Here is a 19121-nt window from a genome sequence, read left to right as displayed (position 1 = left end):
CACTTCCGTGATCTAGAATATTCTCCACATATTTTATGTGATCTCGAACGTTATCACCTCTCTTACGTTATCGTTCTCTTTGTCTTTTTATAGTCCCTTTTCCCCACCGCATCTGCGCTATGCTACATGACCACCGACTCCTCACTCTTCCCCACAAAAAAAAAGAACAGAATGTAATTGAGAGACGTCCATTCGAGTATTATGTTTTTTTAAGAGTTAATTTCTTGTAAGCAAAAAAAAAAAAAACTCGAGCTGAGATCGAAACCAAATCTAAAGATAGAGAGTCAAGTACGATAACCATTAGGCCAGCTTGAAACGCTCTTCAAAAAGTGTTTTCAAACCTACTATTTCTTAACGATTCGCGCATGCACAGTCCTGAAATAGTTTACGAACAGATAAAAATCCGGTGATTCCCAATGAGTAAGATAACTAACTAGCAATAATATTACCAACCGCAACCAGTAAAGTACATACGCAAAAAGGCAATATATATTTTTTCTTCATAAGTTTCGGTTTCGATTCCAGTTGATGCACCCAAGTCATATATATATATATATATATATATATTATTTTTTTTAAGCAGTAATCTATGGACACGCGTGTTCCGGAGCCCTACTCCTCTTCAGCATAGCTTGACTGTTGGTAGGATTTGAACCTTGGACATTATGTATTTCAGTCCAGCGCCCGAATCCACTGCGCTATGTTGCCATAGACAAGTTACTGCTTCGTTTTTATCGTTCATCTGTTTAAGTGGTTTTTGTTTTGATTTTTTAAACGTTTAAATGTTTATGTCTCCGCCTCGGAGACCGGTGTTTTTCTTAGAAAGTCGCCCAATTTTATTTGGACGTATTATTTTGGGCGACTTTCAAAGAAAAACACATGTTCTTCGAGGCGGAGACATAAACATTACTATCGTTTAAAAAAATCAAAACAAAAACCACTTCCTGGCTTGAGGTAGTTGCCTGTCTAGCGCACTGATTAGCTGTGATACAGCTAAACAGTACTGTATGTGGACTGCTATATATATATATATATATATATATATATATATATATATATATATATATATATATATATTATGATATAAAGCTGAACGCCTGTGTGTGTGTCTGGTCACGAATACGCTCCTATATGGTTGACTATTTTAAAAAACTGATTACATATAATGATAGATGTATCGAGGATCAGGAATGGGTATGTTTGATTTGGCAGCACGGTGGTTCATAAAAATTGTGGGGTCTGCGTTCGCGCCTGGCCCCCAAAGTATGAAAATAAAAAATGGAAAAAAAAAACGTTTACAAGTGTTTTTGATATAGATGTACATAAGAATACTTTGATAAGTATGTTTCAACTTAAATAGGGATGGTATAATAAAATTCGCACCTGTACTCCATGGAAATATGGCATAAACTTTAATAAAATCTTTTCATATCTATTTGTGTAAGTATACTTTGATAATTTTGTTTCAGTTTGAAGAAATATGGTATAATAAAATTATTGAGTGTTCGTTCGCGCCTGACCTCCATAGAATATAAATATGTCCCAAAGTTTAACAAGTTTTTTTAAACGTGTGAGGGTCCACAATAACACCTTTACTTTAATCTTAATTCACGTTAGGTTTTTTTTATTTATTTATTTTTAGTTGAATCATATTGTGTCGAATAAATTCACCTCATAAATTCACGTTCTTATTAAAGTTAAAGCCAAAAAAAGTCGGAACTTTAGACAATTCTCGACACAAATTTTGCATAACTCTGTTTTTTTTTTCCTTCTCCACTTGCACGTGGCACTCTTTCGAAAATAGATAAATAGATAAATAATAAAAATAAGAACGTTTCTTGTTATCGTGTCAAAAGACGAAAAAAACCTGCTCAAGTGATTATGTGTCTTTTTAAAAACATTTGCATAACCTTTTTATTTTTATTTATATATCTGTTTAAGCTTTTTTGTCAGTATACTAGAAGGAATTCAGTTGATTACAACCCTTTCTGCGTGTTCTTTACATTACAATAGTACAACCCCGAATCCGACGGCGCAATACTACACCGTTCAATACTGTAAAACTGAAAGGAAGCTGTTCTGTTTTAAATGGACGCCATTTTCTTCTTATTAATATTTATATCGAGTCTTTGCTTTAAAAAACTAAAGTAATTACGTGTTTACTTTTTTAATATCCTATTTTGCTGTTTCGGATTATTTTACTAAAGTAAGTAAAGCTTCATTATTTTTCAAAACTGTTTTTGTTTCTTTGTTTTTCGATATTTCGTCGATATTATTTAGTAAGAGTGTTTAGCAGAAAAGCCAACAAACGACTACCCGAAAAAAATAAATATACAAGAAATAAATGTTACCATAGTCAATAAAAGTTCAGTTCCTGTTTTTTGTTGTTTTGAGACAGTTGTTAATGCTCTTTACTTGAAATAATTTCAGCGAACATAAATTGAAACGAAATTTGAGGCGATAACTACTTAAATGACTTTTTATATAAACTACGCATGCCATAATCGAATATTCCTCAAGCACAAAATAACGGAAAACAGTAAAATATGTTTATAAATATTCCTTACGTTAACGGAACTGTCTTAAATTGTTGACACAGAATGCTCAGGTGCCCCTCCTTCAAATTGAAAACGGGGTCTCCCTTTCAAAGTCGCTGCCATTTTGATTTTTGTTTAATCCGGTTCGTGAATTAAAGAATTTTTTTTTTTTACAAACTACTTAAAAATACAAACCGATGAACTTTTCTACCATAAAAGTAACTTTTATTGACTATGGTAACATTTATTTCTTGTATATTTATATTATTATATATATAACATTTTCTCTTTGTAAGGAAACATCATTTTGTTGGTCACTCTTGGCTACGAATGGAAACAAAGTTGATATAAAAACAAAATATTATCGCGAAAATTATATTTACTTTCATCATATTTTGCTTAGGGTAAAATTTTTTGAGTATCAAAACCTATCTCTTTACAACTCCCTCCTTTTTATAACCTATCATACTTTCATCAATCACAGTCCATTTTCTGTAGGCTGTTTTTGAACCCAGTCAAGGACGGGTAATTCTGCAGTATAATATAAAGCTGAACGTCTGTGTGCGTGTGTCTGGTCACGAATAGGCTCCTATATGGTTGACTATTATAAAATATAATCGATCACATATAATGATAGAAGATGTATCGAGACACACGAATGGGTATGTTTGATTTGGCATAATGATAATTCATTTAAGTTGTGGGGTCTGCGTACGCGCCTGGTCCACAAAGTATGGACATAAAAAATTTTAAAAGTAAAAAAAAAACGTTTACAAGTGTGTTTTTTTTTTGTATAGACGTGCATAATAATACTTTGATAATATGTTTTAACTTAAATGGGGATGGTATAATAAAATTGTGGGGTCTGCGTTCGCGCCCGGCCTCCATAGAATGGAAATAGGCACAAACTTTAATAAAGACTTTTCATATCTATCTGCGTAAGTATACTTTGATAATTATGTTTCACTTTGAAGAAATATGATATAATAAAATTATTGGGTGTTCGTTCGCGCCTGACCTTCATAGAATGGAAATATGTCACAAAGTTTAACAAGGTTTTTTAATATAGATCCACAGAATATTGTGATAAGTGTTTCACTGTGAACAGGTATGGTATAATAAATTATGGAGTTTATCTATTTTATTTTTACTTTCATCATATTTTGCTTTGGTTTTGATACCCCCGAATTCGAAGCTATCTCTTTACAACCCTTCCTTTTCATAACCTATCATACTTTCATAAATCAGAGTCCATTTTCTGTAGGCTGTTTTTGAACCCAGTCAATACGGGTACTTTTGCTAGTATATATATATATATATATATATATATATATATATATATATATATATATATATATATATCACAACTCTTTACAATTAATATGAATCGATAGAAAATTGACTTTATAATAATATATATGAAATCTGCATTAAGTCAAAATATCATATTAAAGCCGCCCCCCCCCTGCAAGCTTAGATAAATATTTTTGCAGTTTTAATAAAAGGGCTACAATAATATCACATGACAGCTTCACATGACAGCTTTCTTATGTTAAGAATAACTAGGTTTGGAAACACATTTTCCAAAATGTATCAAGCTGGCCTAATGGTTACCGTACTTGACTCACTATCTTTAGGTTTTTGTTTCGATCTCAGCTTGCATATGTCTGGGCTTTTTTTTTTTTAACTTCAGTTTTTTAAAAGGAATTTAATGTTATGTTTAATTACAGATAACGTTAGGTAAGTTTTCTTCATTTTTATTTATTTTATTTATTTTATTTCATTTTATGTTTTTGCTATACTCCACTTTCGTCTTGAAATAACATATTTTTAAATAAGTAGGTTTCAAAACGCTTTTTCAAAATGTGGCAAACTGGCCTAATGGTTATCGTACTTGACTAACTGTCTTCAGTTTTTGGTTTCGATCTCATCTTGAGTATTTTTTTATTTTTACTTATAAGAAGTAAACTGTTTAGAAAAAAACATAATACTCGCATGCATATTAGTTTTTCTCCGTATTTTTTTAAATTCAGTTTTTTTCAAAGGAATTTAACGTTATGTTAAAATTACAGGAAACGTTGGGTAAATATTCACGTAATCATAGAGGATTAATTCTATAATAGTGTTTAAGTATATTGTACGACCGGGCAACGCCAGGCGTACAACTAGACCATTCTAAGTCAACGCCCTATAACTTTTGCTCTATTTTAATGGACTAAAAAGTCCAATTACTATCATTATCATTAAAGAAACCTTTTTCTTATCTTTCTTTTTTTCTTACGTTAATTCTTTCATTTGGATTTTTTTTACCTTCTACTTCTATTTTATTTTTTTTATTTTATTTTATGTTTTCGCAATACTCCACTTCCTTTTTTTTCTTTTTTTTTTTTTACACAGTGATCACCACTTATCAAGGCCCGGAAGCCACTCAGGGATAAGGGCTATTGCAAGTACATTACGTTAGTGTGGAGATTTGATGAAGTGTTTACTTAAGGGGGCGGTTCATTAGAATTTGTTAACGTTGGACTTGAACACATCCAAGTTGTAGTCCGGTGAGAAGCAGGCAGACGTAACAGAGTTGCACAGGCGTGTAGTTCTAAGAAAGAAGCTTTGTTCATGGAATCCGCGTTTTGATTTAGGCACAGATAAAGAGTGGGGGAAACTTTTGACAGTGGATTCAGCTAGACGGGTGTTTTTCGTGAAAGATTGGCGAGGGGGGACCAGAGATTGGAGTTCAGACGAGCACCTGCCATGGAAATAACAATAAAACAAGGATAGGCTCGCAACGTCTCTTCTGTGGGAGAGAGGTTGCAGGGTAGAGAAAAGGGCATCCCCCACTAAACCACGAGGTCTATTTTGTACTCTGTCAAGGCAGGATAGGCTATTTTTAGCAGCTCTTGCCCAGATATGGCAACAGTATTCCATCCTTCTTGAAATAACATATTTTTTTTAAATAAGTAGGTTTGAAAACGCTTTTTTTCAAAACGTGTCAAGCTGGCCTAATGGTTATCATACTTAACGTCTTTTGGTTTTGGTTTCGATCTCAGCTTGAATATATTTTTTATTTTTACTTATAAGAAGTAAACTGTTTAGAAAAAAATATTATTTTCGCATTCATATGTCTCAGTTTTAATGGACTAAAAAGTCCAGTTACTATTATTATTATTAAAAATCTTTTTCTTTTTTCCTGCGTTAATTCTTTTTTCGTTTGGATTTTTTTATCTTCTACTTTTTATTTATTTATTTTATTTTACGTTTTTGCTATACGCCATTTTATTCTTGAAATAACATATTTTTTTAAATAAAAATAATTAAAAAAAAAAAAAAACAGGAAAATACACCAAAAAATATATATATGAAACCACATTTCATTAAGATCTATTTAATTCATGCTTATAATTCTTCCGGTTTTTTCTTTATCGTTTCACAATGGCCTACAACCTCCGATCACTTCACGTGAATATTATCCCAAGGTGAGGATAATGAATATATTTCATCAAGGAGGAATAATAGATGCGCCGCCCCGTTCCCCCGACCCCCCAGACAGCAGGAGGCCCCGCGAGCCATTCTCTTGGGCACGGACAACGGCTTTCTCCTTGTCACTGGCCGTAACCACTGCCATTCACTGCGGTTTACACGTCCCTTTTGACAATACATCATTCCAAAGATTCGGTCGGATCGGAGGGGAGAGAAGGCGTCAGTATTGTGGAACGAGGGGGTGGGGTCTCAATATAGTTAAATTTTCATTGAATAATAATCGGTAGTGGAATCAAGAGAACTTAGGTATCAACAACTTTTTTTCTTTTTTTTTTTTTTTTTGAAGCAGCTGACCTCGCCTACTCACTTTTTTATTTAAGACTTAACAAATCATAAACTTGTTTTATTTATTTATTTTTTTATTATTATGGTACTTTTTTAAAGAACAAGAAGGGGTTTACTGTTGTTGTTGTTGTTGTTGTTGCTGCTGCTGCTGTTGTTGCTGTTTCGATCGAGCTTGTTGACCGTTCCAAGCCACGTGTTCCGAAAAGGTTAGTCCATTTTTGTTGTGTTTTATTCGCTTTTGTTTCTTAAGGTCTTAGCCTTCTTCTCCAGACCCCAAGTGATTCTTTAATGTCTCCACGTGGCTGTCTCCTTGGACATAATATACGCCGCGTTTTTGTTTTTTTTTTTTTTTTTTTGAAGTAGAAATAAATTGTTATTGCGCAGTCAAAAAACTGAAGAGGTTTTCTATAAAGAAAAAAAAAATTTTTTTCTTCTTTTTCTTGTTTTCTAGTAACACGAGGACACACTTCCATGCACAGACATAAACTTATACCAATGGTGAGTCCAGCGGTTAAGTTTATTCGAGCCAGGTCGTGGCCTTCGAAAATAGAAAGAGGCCTAGTCACTGAAAATGACGTCATACTTGAGGGTAAAGCACGCAAGATATGTACGAACAGTCATACAATTATAATCAGTGAGTGCTTTTTACAAAAAGAATTAGAAAACTTTAAAACTAATTGAAAAGGTGAAAAATAAGAAACACTATTTATACTACACTGTCTCGTATTCCGAATTCGTAGCACCGAGCCAACATAAGTTGACTTATTTTTCTACCAAAACGATCATTAACAATGTCTGTCGATCCCCCGACAAAAGGAGGGTGGACCTGTAAATTCACCCTTGTCCGTTCATCTGTTCGTCTGTCCGCTATGCGTTGGAATTTTTGTTTTGAAATTTTGCACAAACATTCAACATGATATGAGTAAAAAAAGTAACAGAACGGTTTTTTATTAGACCATTGAGGAGATCAAATAGGCTGTGACGAGGGTCATTGACACACTCACACAAGAAGATTTCCATTGGGCCTTCCAGAAGTTGTTGGAACGGTACAAGTGCATTGCAGCCGAAGGAGATTACTTCGAAGGGGACTAGAGTTGCATGTGTGTACTATTGTTGGATACCAGGGTTTCACATTAAAGAAATATGACGGGAACATATAGCACGATGATGAGGGCGAACAGAAGAAGAGACGACATTTATACAGTTCTCTTTTGCTTTGGACTTCATATAGATGGTGATTGGAGATGTGTGGAGGTTCTTAACACAGAGGAGGAGAGGGAGAAACTTTCGTTATTGCTGATGGTGGGGACGCATAATACTTGGAATGGTTTACACAAGAATTCGTTACAAGATTATTAGCACATTACCTTTTGGGTGTTGAAAGATGACACATGACAACAGTTACAAAAACGCAAAGGTGATTCTTTATTCATTGGACCGGTCGAATGCTGATGACGTCAGGAATTCAAATTCGTTCTACGTGGTTAATCTTCTACCCCTTCTCCTCTAAGGGGACCCTCCTCTAACCATGTCAACTCTTGGCTGATCAACTCTCTCCGACCGACTCTGCTGACTGTTCTGTCCTGATCTGACTAACTCTAGCTCCTATATTTAGAATCCCCCTTTTGGTATGACGTCAGAAGTGTGTTTCCCAAACGTGACCAATTCACGTGGCTATGCACACGTTTTACCAAACACGCTTTTGACACCAAAAGAATTCTCAACATATACTCTAACCTATTTTTTAACAATGTATTTTTAATTTGTATTGTTCGTTCTTTTTAGCTGACATTTTTAATATTCAGTTTTATAAAAGAATAAACAATCGATTCTTTTTACGATATAAACAATATCTAACTATTTCTAATAGAATTTAACACTAGACCTTTCTAACATTCCGATTTATAACATTCTATTTCTTAACCTTGCTTACAAGGTTCGAGTCTCGGCTTATCCTAATCTCATTTGCACTTATCTAATCTTCTTCTTATTTACATGGAAAGGGGACAACTCTTTTCCTATAACACTATCAATGAAAGTGGTCATACGAAAAAAGTCTTGAAACTTATTGAAGGCACATTGTATGTCGTTTTCATTTTACTTTTACCTAAGCATGCATATATACATACATAAAAAAGGCTTCCTTCAGTCTTGACAGACTATGGATACTCACTGTAAGGGTGCCTGCGCGTAAAATTTCTGTGACAAGAGTTGCGTAATATCCAATCACACCTCTCCTGAGTCGATATTGTTGAATATCAGTGGCAAATTGAGGTTCGGAACGACTGGAACAATGCCGAGATAAGCGGAGACCACATACAGGACCTAGAATTCCCAAATGGTCACTCATCTGGTACTAGCCAGGCTCAACGTTGCTTAACTTCGGGGATCTGACGAGAACTAGTGTGTCAACGAGATCATGCCGTACATACATGATGGCAGCAAACTCGTTCTCGAGTATTGCCATTACTTAATACACTTATGGCTCAAATGAGGCAGACATGAGCGCCACTAGCAGCACGTGCCGGTCGGTCACTTCTGTGAACCTTCTACATCTCTGCCGATGACCGGATCTAGGCTGTAGTGCCCTGAACACCTGCCAGACCAGACCTTGGATGCTCCAGAGCCTTTATTTCTATTGACGACTATATTCCCATCAGATCTCATTGAGTGTCCGTTTGCCGTTTTAGGCTAACGCCAGACTTTTTGTTATCGAGATACACACTGATGGTAAAATGTGTATTCCATACATACATACATACATACATACATATGTTGTGCAGCAATAGATGTATACATGCGCACATGTGTCTTCTAGTTGTTAGACTGTATTAAAGTGTATATACGTGTAACAGTCAACTATATGACATGTGTATATACGTGTGTTTTGTATGTTTACCTTTTTGAATTTGCATATCGTCTAGTGGTATAACATGGAGTGTATATCTGATGTGTTTATTGGTGTGTATATATAATGTGTTTATTGGTGTGTATATATGATGTGTTTATTGATGTGTATATATGGTGTGTTTATTGATGTGTATATATGATGTGTTTATTGGTGTGTATATATGATGTGTTTATTGATGTGTATATATGATGTGTTTATTGGTGTGTATATATGATGTGTTTATTGATGTGTATATATGATGTGTTTATTGATGTGTATATATGAGGTGTTTATTGATGTGTGTATATATGATGTGTTTATTGGTGTGTATATATGGTGTGTTTATTGGTGTGTGTATATATGATGTGTTTATTGGTGCGTATATATGATGTGTTTATTGATGTGTATATATGATGTGTTTATTGATGTGTATATATGATGTGTTTATTGGTGTATATATGATGTGTTTATTGATGTGTATATATGATGTGTTTATTGGTGTGTATATATGATTTGTTTATTGATGTGTATATATGATGTGTTTATTGATGTGTATATATGATGTGTTTATTGGTGTATATATGATGTGTTTATTGATGTGTATATATGATTTGTTTATTGATGTGTATATATGATGTGTTTATTCGTGTATATATGATGTGTTTATTGATGTGTATATATGATGTGTTTATTGGTGTGTGTATATATGATGTGTTTATTGGTGTATATATGATGTGTTTATTGATGTGTATATATGATGTGTTTATTGATGTGTATATATGATGTGTTTATTGGTGTGTATATATGATGTGTTTATTGATGTGTATATATGATGTGTTTATTGGTGTGTATATATGATGTGTTTATTGATGTGTATATATGATGTGTTTATTGATGTGTATATATGAGGTGTTTATTGATGTGTGTATATATGATGTGTTTATTGGTGTGTATATATGGTGTGTTTATTGGTGTGTGTATATATGATGTGTTTATTGGTGTGTATATATGGTGTGTTTATTGGTGTGTGTATATATGATGTGTTTATTGGTGCGTATATATGATGTGTTTATTGATGTGTATATATGATGTGTTTATTGATATGTATATATGATGTGTTTATTGGTGTATATATGATGTGTTTATTGATGTGTATATATGATGTGTTTATTGGTGTGTATATATGATTTGTTTATTGATGTGTATATATGATGTGTTTATTGATGTGTATATATGATGTGTTTATTGGTGTATATATGATGTGTTTATTGATGTGTATATATGATTTGTTTATTGATGTGTATATATGATGTGTTTATTCGTGTATATATGATGTGTTTATTGATGTGTATATATGATGTGCTTATTGGTGTGTGTATATATGATGTGTTTATTGGTGTATATATGATGTGTTTATTGATGTGTATATATGATGTGTTTATTGATGTGTATATATGATGTGTTTATTGGTGTGTGTATATATGATGTGTTTATTGATGTGTATATATGCGAATGAAGATGACATCTTGTATTTCTATGAGCCTCTGCGCTCTGTTGTTGCATCTACACCTATTAATGAAAAACTTGTTATTTTTTGTGATTTCAATGCCCGTGTTGGGAAAGACTATGAGACCTGGAGTCCTCTTGGCCGCTATGGTATCGGTACCATGAATGCAAATGGCCTTAAGCTACCAGAGCTGTGTTCAGAATTTAATCTTCTCTTAAAAGACTTCTATTAAACAGGTTATTGGAGGATGTTTGTCCTAATGCTATTCCAGAGTCACAAAGTGGATTTAGGTCTGATAGAGGAACTATGGATATGATTTTTCAGCCCGTCAAGTCTAGGGGAAATGCATTGAACAACAGATACCACTGTATCAAGTGTTTTTGGATCTAACCAAAGCATTTGACACCGTCAATAGGGATGCTATCTGGTTAATCTTAGAGGAAGTAGCGGGTCTTCCAACCTTTGTTAGAATATTCAAGGAAATGCGCAGGGACATGAAAGCTCGAGTCTCGTTTAACGGAAAATTGTCTGATGAAATCCCAGTTGACAATGGTGTCAAACAAGGTTATATTCCTGCCCCTACTCTTTTCTCTATATATTTTGCTGCTCTACTTGCTCATGCGTTTCGAGGTTGCGATAGGAGTGTCATGTTAAAGTTTCGAACCACAGGTCACATTTTTAATCTTAGAAAATTTAATGCCAGATCCAAGCTGTACCATGTCTTGGTCAAGGAGTTACTGTATGCAGACGATGCTGTTTTTTTTTTTTTTTTTTTTTTTTTGTTTTTTGTTTTTGTCGCACATTGAGACTGATATGCAGCATATAATGGATAGCTTTTCTGACTCCTGCACTGCCTTTGGTCTGAGGATCAGTCTGTCTAAAACAAAGGGGATATTCATTCCTGCACCGGACCAGTCATACGTGGAGCCGAACATTACGGTCTGTAGTGCTAGATTGGGAGTAGTTGATTCATTTCTGTATCTTGGTATTTCTCTGTCGAGGGATGACGTCCTTGTGAGAGCATGTTGCTCTAGTGTTGATACCCTGGTAATCAGATCTCACATATGTTGGTTGGGCCACTTTGTTCGAATTAAAGATTGTAGGGTGCCAAAACAAATTTTTTACGGGGAGCTGGAAAATGGCAAGCGCCCTCAACACAAGCCTAAGAATATGTTCAGGGACTCTACAAAGAATAATTTGAAAGTCTTGCAAGTTGACATGGACACATGGAAAGAACTTACTCTGAAAAGTCCGAAGTGGCGAATGCTTGTACGTGAAAGTTGTGATGCTCTAGAGAAAAGAAAGCAGGCCGACAGCAATCTGAAGCGAGAGCTTCGCAAAGGTTTAATTGATGGTCTTAACAATGACACACAGAACTGGAAATGCCACACTTGTGAACGAGTGCTTTTGTCAAAAGCTGGCTACGTCAACCACCTTAAGTTGCACAAAAATTCTGTTCAGGTCAACGTTGCACCTATTAGTCTGAACCAGACGATCTGTTTAACATGCAGCAAAGTTTGCACGTCTACTGCTGGCTTGAGAAGACATGTGATTGGTCATAGGAATACCCTTCAACCTCCAGAGAAAGTCCTCGGTAGAAATTGCTCAATTTGTATATCACATCTGCTTCAAGATGTGCAAATTTGTGGCGGGAGTCCAGAGTCATCTAAGATGGCATGGAAGACAAGATTGGGAGAACATGTGACGGCGATCACCTTGAAAGATGCAGCAATCATCATGTATGTATGTATGTATGTATGTATGTATGTATGTATGTATGTGTGTATGTACGTATATTTGCCTAAAACTTTCGACAGAGGAGACGGATTTTCACGATTTTCACGTTTTGAAGCTCAACCCTTCGGACGACAAATATAAAAAAATTGTCTAAAAAACATTAATTCCTGCACCCTTAACTGGCCACTTTTCTACAATATTTTCGAAAGTCATCCCCTCTTTTCGAATGACTATCCTTAATGTAAACCTTCGTCAGTTCCGGTTTGGCGATGCACGCAACAGCAAAGAGGCCTCCAAACACCCGGGCAACGCCAGGCACCCCCGCTAGTTTTTCTATAAAGGCGGTTAGGCCCAGAAGAAAGATTTGAACATCAGGAGACAGGGCATTTATTTGACAGCAATCTTTTGTGATCCAGTCGGTATATTTCAGCTGAAAGAATACAATAGAACAAATACAAGGAAACAAACAGGTTCGTTTCAAACTAATGACTAATACGTACGAGGTGTCTTCAATAAGTTTTCAGACATTTTCGTATTTTTATTGATAGTACACACATGAAATTCTAGTCTCCATTCGAAGTAGTTTCCTGCACTTGTTTTACCGTTCCAACAACTTCTGAAAGGCCCCATGGAATTACTCTTGTGTGATGTATCAATGACGTCACAGCCTCTTTCATCTCCTTAATTGTCTTATAACGACAGCCTCTTAGATTTTTCTTCAGCTTTAGGAATAACAGAAAGTCACAGGGAACAAGGTCTGGACTATAGGGAGGGTGAGAAACTATCTTGATGCTCATGATTGTCAAATAGTCTGTGTTTTCTGTCATGTACCTTTGTTTATTATTATGGTTAGCTTAAATACCATCTATTTAATTAACATCCAGTTAACATTTTTTTGTTTGAGCAAGTTATGAAAACAAATATTCTTTTCTATTAAAACATTTTAACATAAGTAATTTTATCTTTAAATATTTATTTCGCCGTGATAAGATTCTTTCTGACATTCTGTTTTACAAATACAGAATGCACATTACATCGAATTACTCCTGCCGATTTTTCAATGTTGACCTCTTGGTAGCTACTTTTTTGGCTAAAATCCAAAGCGATGTTTTTCAATGTGGATCTCTTGGTAGGTACTTTTTTGGCTAAAATTCAAAACGATGTTTTTCAATGTGGATCTCTTGGTAGCTACTTTTTGGCTAAAATCCAAAGCGATTTTTTTCAATGTTGACCTCTTGGTAGCTACTTTTTGGGCTAAAATCCAAAGCGATTTGTATTCCACGGGTCTTAATAACCCATATATCATGTTTCAAGTATGTAGATTAAAAATTGACAAAGTACTTTGGTAGAGACGCTTCCGCAGACGGACAATATAATTTTTATAATATATAAAGATTTTTTTTTAAATACTGTGTATATAATATGGACGAAAGAATCAAAGACAACTATTTAAATGCCTATTTTACCTCAAATAAGGCACGGCGCCACTTTAATGTAGGGAGCTACTATTTGTAACATAATTAATAGTGACACTATCTATAGAGTATAGTTGCAAGATGTCTTGAACTTCTGCATGTCAGTGCAGTCAGGGAAGCAGGAACCCGGGAGAGAATTTCAAAATCTAGCAATTCGAAAGAAAAAAAAACATAAGAATATAAGGCTTTTCGGCATCTAGAGATATCTACTGTGTAGGGGTGGGATTTTGCTGCTTGTTGGGTTTGTCGTGGGTATTTACGTTGAAGAGTTATAAGAGATCGGAGTTCGCCAGAGCACCTTCCATTAAAATACTTCTAAAATAGACACAGGGATGCAACATTTCATCGACGGGGCAAGGGTTGGCGTTTGGTTGACAGAGCCGGGTCTATTAGGTTGACGATTCTTTTTTCAACCCTGTTTAGGAGAGACAGGTTAGCACCAGATGTGCCAGCTCAAATGTGGCAACAATACTCCATACATGGCCTTGTCGAAGTACAAGATAACTATTTTTTAAACAGTTCGTAATAAATTGATGTTTGGAGTCATTCATTTATGATTTTATTGTCCTATTTTCCTCATTATATGCAATAGTTTTGTCGGTATTAAGAGTAGTTAATTGAAGCAATTTAATAATTACCTTTTATCTAATAATTAAAAGTCAAAATATGAGGATGTGTGTGTATGTTTGTGCGTTTGTATGTCTTGCAAAAACTTTCGGGGGACGCGTTGGAATGTGACAATATCAGTATCGTTTTAAAGCTCGGTATCACGGGCGACAAATATCGAAAAATTGGCCAAAAAGATTAATTCCTTCATCTTTAACGTTCTTCACAAGGAGGTGTCGGTTTTTGCATCGACATTTTCGCAAGTCATCGTCTCCGTTGGATTGACTACCTTCAATTTGAACGCTCGCGACTTCTGGTTTCGCGATGGACCCATCAGCTAAGACGTTGGGGATTTTTACACCTTTTTCTTCTTCGCGTTACGGATTCGAGCCTGCCTACCTACTACCACGTTTTCTTAACACCTCTCTTTACCCGGGCTGTCTATTCTTGTTTTGATTTCCCCCAACCTATCCACCCCACTACTACTAATTTTCTTTCTAATATATAATTTAGTTTCTAAGAGTTTCTTGCTTTTTTCTCAGGTATCCTTTTCAAATCTTCTTTTCATATTTCTGTTGATTTCATAGTGTCTGCTTCAAAAACTCCCAAATATTTGTAAGTATCGTGTTTGCCTAGTGTCTTCATCTTCCCACCACTGTATTATTATTTTTATCCACCCGGGCTGCCTACCGGGGTTCCTTACTACACCACCTCACCACATCCAGGCAACGCAGTGTATCCCCACTAGTCTATATAAATAAAGGGCAAAATGTGCATATGTGTGTGCGTGTGTGTTTGTATGTCTCGCAAAAATCTTTCAACAGAGGCGACGGATCCTAACGAGATTAGTATCGTTTTAAAGCTCGACCCTTCGGATGACAAATATCGATTGAGACATTTTTTTTTATGACTGGGTTGCCTTACTATACCAATTTATAGAGAGATTAAAAAAAACGTAAATTATGTTATGAGTTATTTTTCATGATACATTTAAAGCTAAAAATAGTATTCAAAGTGTGGTCTATAATACGAAAATAGTACAAGTTTGAATATTTCGCTTAAATTTTTTTCTCAAAAATAATTATTTCTCTCTCTTGCATACAAATGTTTGCTATTCTTTTTTATTCACCAGGTTCTTATCGACTTTCTTTCCTCAGGGAGTAGTCAGCAATTAAGTGAATGATAAAGCTCTTTGTTAAATTGTGCTGTTAACATTTTTCACATGGTTGGTACGCAGGTTATCGGTCTGTAGTTGCTTGTATCATTGCCTTCTTAGATTTTTTTTTATTAATGTAGATCTTTTGTTTGTTATCCATTCTGTTATATCCATTTTGTGTATATATTCCCTATGTTTTCTGCTAGTTTTTCATGTCGCCTGTTGACTTTCTTAAACTAGTGTTCATGCATGCTTTCATCACTTCGTGCTTTCCAGTTTACCTTTTTTACTTTTTAAGTAGTGTTGAAGGTTTTTTTTTAACTAATTTTGGTTTCTGTTTCTTTTTCGATATCATGAAGATATGTTTTTCAGCTACTCGGATTTCTGTTGTGTTCTTGTCATTTTGCCCCAGAACTATCTTGTCTGTGTTGAGTTTTGTATTCCGCGTTTTACTATTTTCCATTTATGTTTTTGATGAACCCGGTTTTCATTGTTTCCAAGAGTTCTTTATATTTGCTTATTTTGTTCATATGTATCTTAGTTTTCCTTTTTTTTCTGTTAGTATGTTTTTGATTTAGTTCTTCATGTTTCTTCTTGGTTCAGCTTTCTCCTTTACCCGCGTTTTATGATCTCCTTAATCTTATTCACAACTTTAGATTCTTTATTTAGTTTGTTGATTTGAGATTTCAGTCAAGTTTCCAATTCACAATTTGTTGGTCTATTCTTTTGGCTGTGAAGATAAAAATAAAATAAAAACAAGGCCGATAGCCATTAGTCGCGTGCTCTCGTGTAATGAATGAATGCGTGATTGACATGAAATTCTTAAAGATAAACTAAAATGACCGAAAAATGGGCTGAAATGACTTAAATAAATTAAAATGAAATGACTTAGAATGACTTTAATGAACTTAAGGATGAATTGAATGACCTTAAGAATGACTTGAATGCTTAAAAAATAACTGGAATCTTTCAAAAACAACTTGAATGATCTGGAGAATGACTTGAATGGCTTTGAGACTGACTGGTTGTAAAGGGGGTTATCATTTTACATTAAATTAATACAAAAAAGTGATCCCCCACTTTATATCACAAAGTTACAAACATAAGTACAGCATGTAGTAAGAACAGATACTACACTTTGATCTTGGCCAAAAGGCCAAGAAAAGCGGTATTTATTTGCTCTTCCACCGAGCAAATAAGGCACAAGGCCAATTTTTAATGTGAGGAGTGAAGGGGAAATGTGGACCAACTCCCCGGGGAGTAGGGGAACTGGATAGTGACAATTGGTATGAAGGGTTGCCCCTACATTGACCAAGGTTTTATATGTGGAGTTGGTATTTATTTGCTCCCCCACCGAGCAAATTAGGCACAAGGCCGATTTTTAATGTGAGGGGTGAAGGTGAAATGGGGACCAACTCCTCGGGGAGTATGGGGAGCTGGATAGTGACAATTGGTATGAAGGGTTTCCCCTACATTTACCAAGGTCTTATATGTGGGGTTTCCCCCACATATGGTCTTTGCTTGCAGTATCTGCCGGAACAGATGGTATTTATTTGCTCCCCCACCGAGCAAATTAGGCACAAGGCCGATTTTTAATGTGAGGAGTGAAGGGAGGGGGAAGGGAAAAAGGGGACCAGCTCTCAAGAGGTGGGAAATGGGAGCTGGTTAAAGGTCAGGCATGTGGGGTTGCCCCCACATCTGGTCTTTGCTAGTCATAGCTGGTCTTTGCTAGTCATAGCTTGCAGCATCTGCCGGAACAGATGGTATTTATTTGCTCCCCCACTGAGCAAATTAGGCACAAGGCCGTTTTTAATGTGAGGTAAAAACCAGCTCCCCTAAAAGGGGTCACTCTGGTTACCAAAAATAATAATTGTCCCAGTATAGAGGGTTTCCCCTCCATTGACTGGTACAAATTATCTTAAGTGTAGTATCTGCCGGAACAGATACTACACATTGATCTTGGCCAAAACGCCAAGAAAAGCTTAAAAACTAAGAACAGCATCTATTAACAACAGACCTTTGATCTTAACCAAAAAGGCAAAGCACAAAAATGTTACGGATAGACCGACAGACCGATCGACCGACCGACGGACTGACGGAGTGACTTATAGAGTCGCTTGCACGCGACTAATAAAAACGACTAAGGGACGTAAGTCGTGAACAGTTGTGTGTGTTTGTATATAAGCCAAAAACTTTTATCAGCCGCATCGTTGAGACCGGTACCATCTGAAATAGCCATGTTTAGATCGAATGATATGTGCGAATTAAAAAAAACAGTCAGTTATTCCGTATAAAATGCACGTTTAAAACAAGGGATGGTCGGAAAAAATCGTTCCTTTATATACGACTTCGAAAAATACGCATGTACGTCAGAAATTCTTTCTTTAATTCGTTTAAATAATAAAAAAATAACTTCATTTTTCTGACAGCGTCGTGGGACAGTGGATATCGAGGTTAGCTTCAGTTTTCATGTTCGAGTACACATAATAGTGGTCTTTTTTCTTTCTTTAAAAAACAGGGGTTTTTTTTTACATTCAAACAGGGTTAAAAGCTTTTGATTTACCATAACATTTTCTTATTTCGATGGTTACGTAATGGTTTGTTCCTTTTAACTTATCATTTTATAATGGTTATTTTGCTTAAAACAATTTACGTAATGTGATTTTTTCCTTTAAAAACAAATTCTATTTTTTTTTAACTTAATTATTTTCACTTTTGACTAAGTTCCCTTAAACTGGTTTTCACGTACTTCTTTTTCTCACCGATTACATTTTTGTGTGTGTGTTTTTTTTTGGGGGGGGTCACACCTCTCTTCAGCCGGACTGCCTACTGCGTCTAATTTTTTTGTGAGGGGTTGCTCAATATCCTTACTACACCACCACCACCCCGGGCAACACCGGGTACTCCAGCTAGTTTTATCTAAAAGAAAGAACCAGGTCGCCATCGATCACCATGCATATGCAAAACTACTTTAGCTGCGCCACGTGTAAATCATTAGACATATATTATTTCTGATTTTCATTAAAGATGCAATCGTATCCGAGATGAGTGATAAGATCCCCGCTCTATTTTCGCCATGTTGACAAATCGAATGAACACATATCATTACCCCCTCCTTGTTTTATTAGCTATTTAAGGCGAATGCAGTCATTTTTTTAAAAGAATTTCTGCTTGAAGTTGTTTATATCTTCAAATATTTATTTAAATGTGTATGTGTGTTCGTTTCTATGTCTCACAAAAACTTTTCTCAGACGCGTCGAACCGATATGATCTAAAACAGCAATGTCTCGGTCGAATAATATGCGAGAATTAGAAAAAAAAAACAATCAATTATTTCATATAGAAATAAATGTTTAAACCAAAGGGAGGATCGGAAAAATCGTACCTTTCT

General features: G+C 35.2%; 1 pseudogene; it reads right to left on the bottom strand.

Annotated features, from left to right (window-relative positions):
* Window positions 1-16761: 16761 nt before the first annotated feature.
* On the bottom strand, window positions 16762-16900 carry LOC145263981 (U2 spliceosomal RNA; annotated as a pseudogene).
* Window positions 16901-19121: the final 2221 nt, after the last annotated feature.

The sequence above is a fragment of the Euprymna scolopes genome, chromosome 39 (assembly GCF_053919585.1).
Source record: "Euprymna scolopes isolate OS-2025 chromosome 39, ASM5391958v1, whole genome shotgun sequence".
NCBI lineage: Eukaryota > Metazoa > Mollusca > Cephalopoda > Sepiida > Sepiolidae > Euprymna > Euprymna scolopes.
The sequence above is the reverse complement of the archived record's forward strand: the minus strand, read 5'-3'. Positions and strand labels throughout refer to the sequence as shown.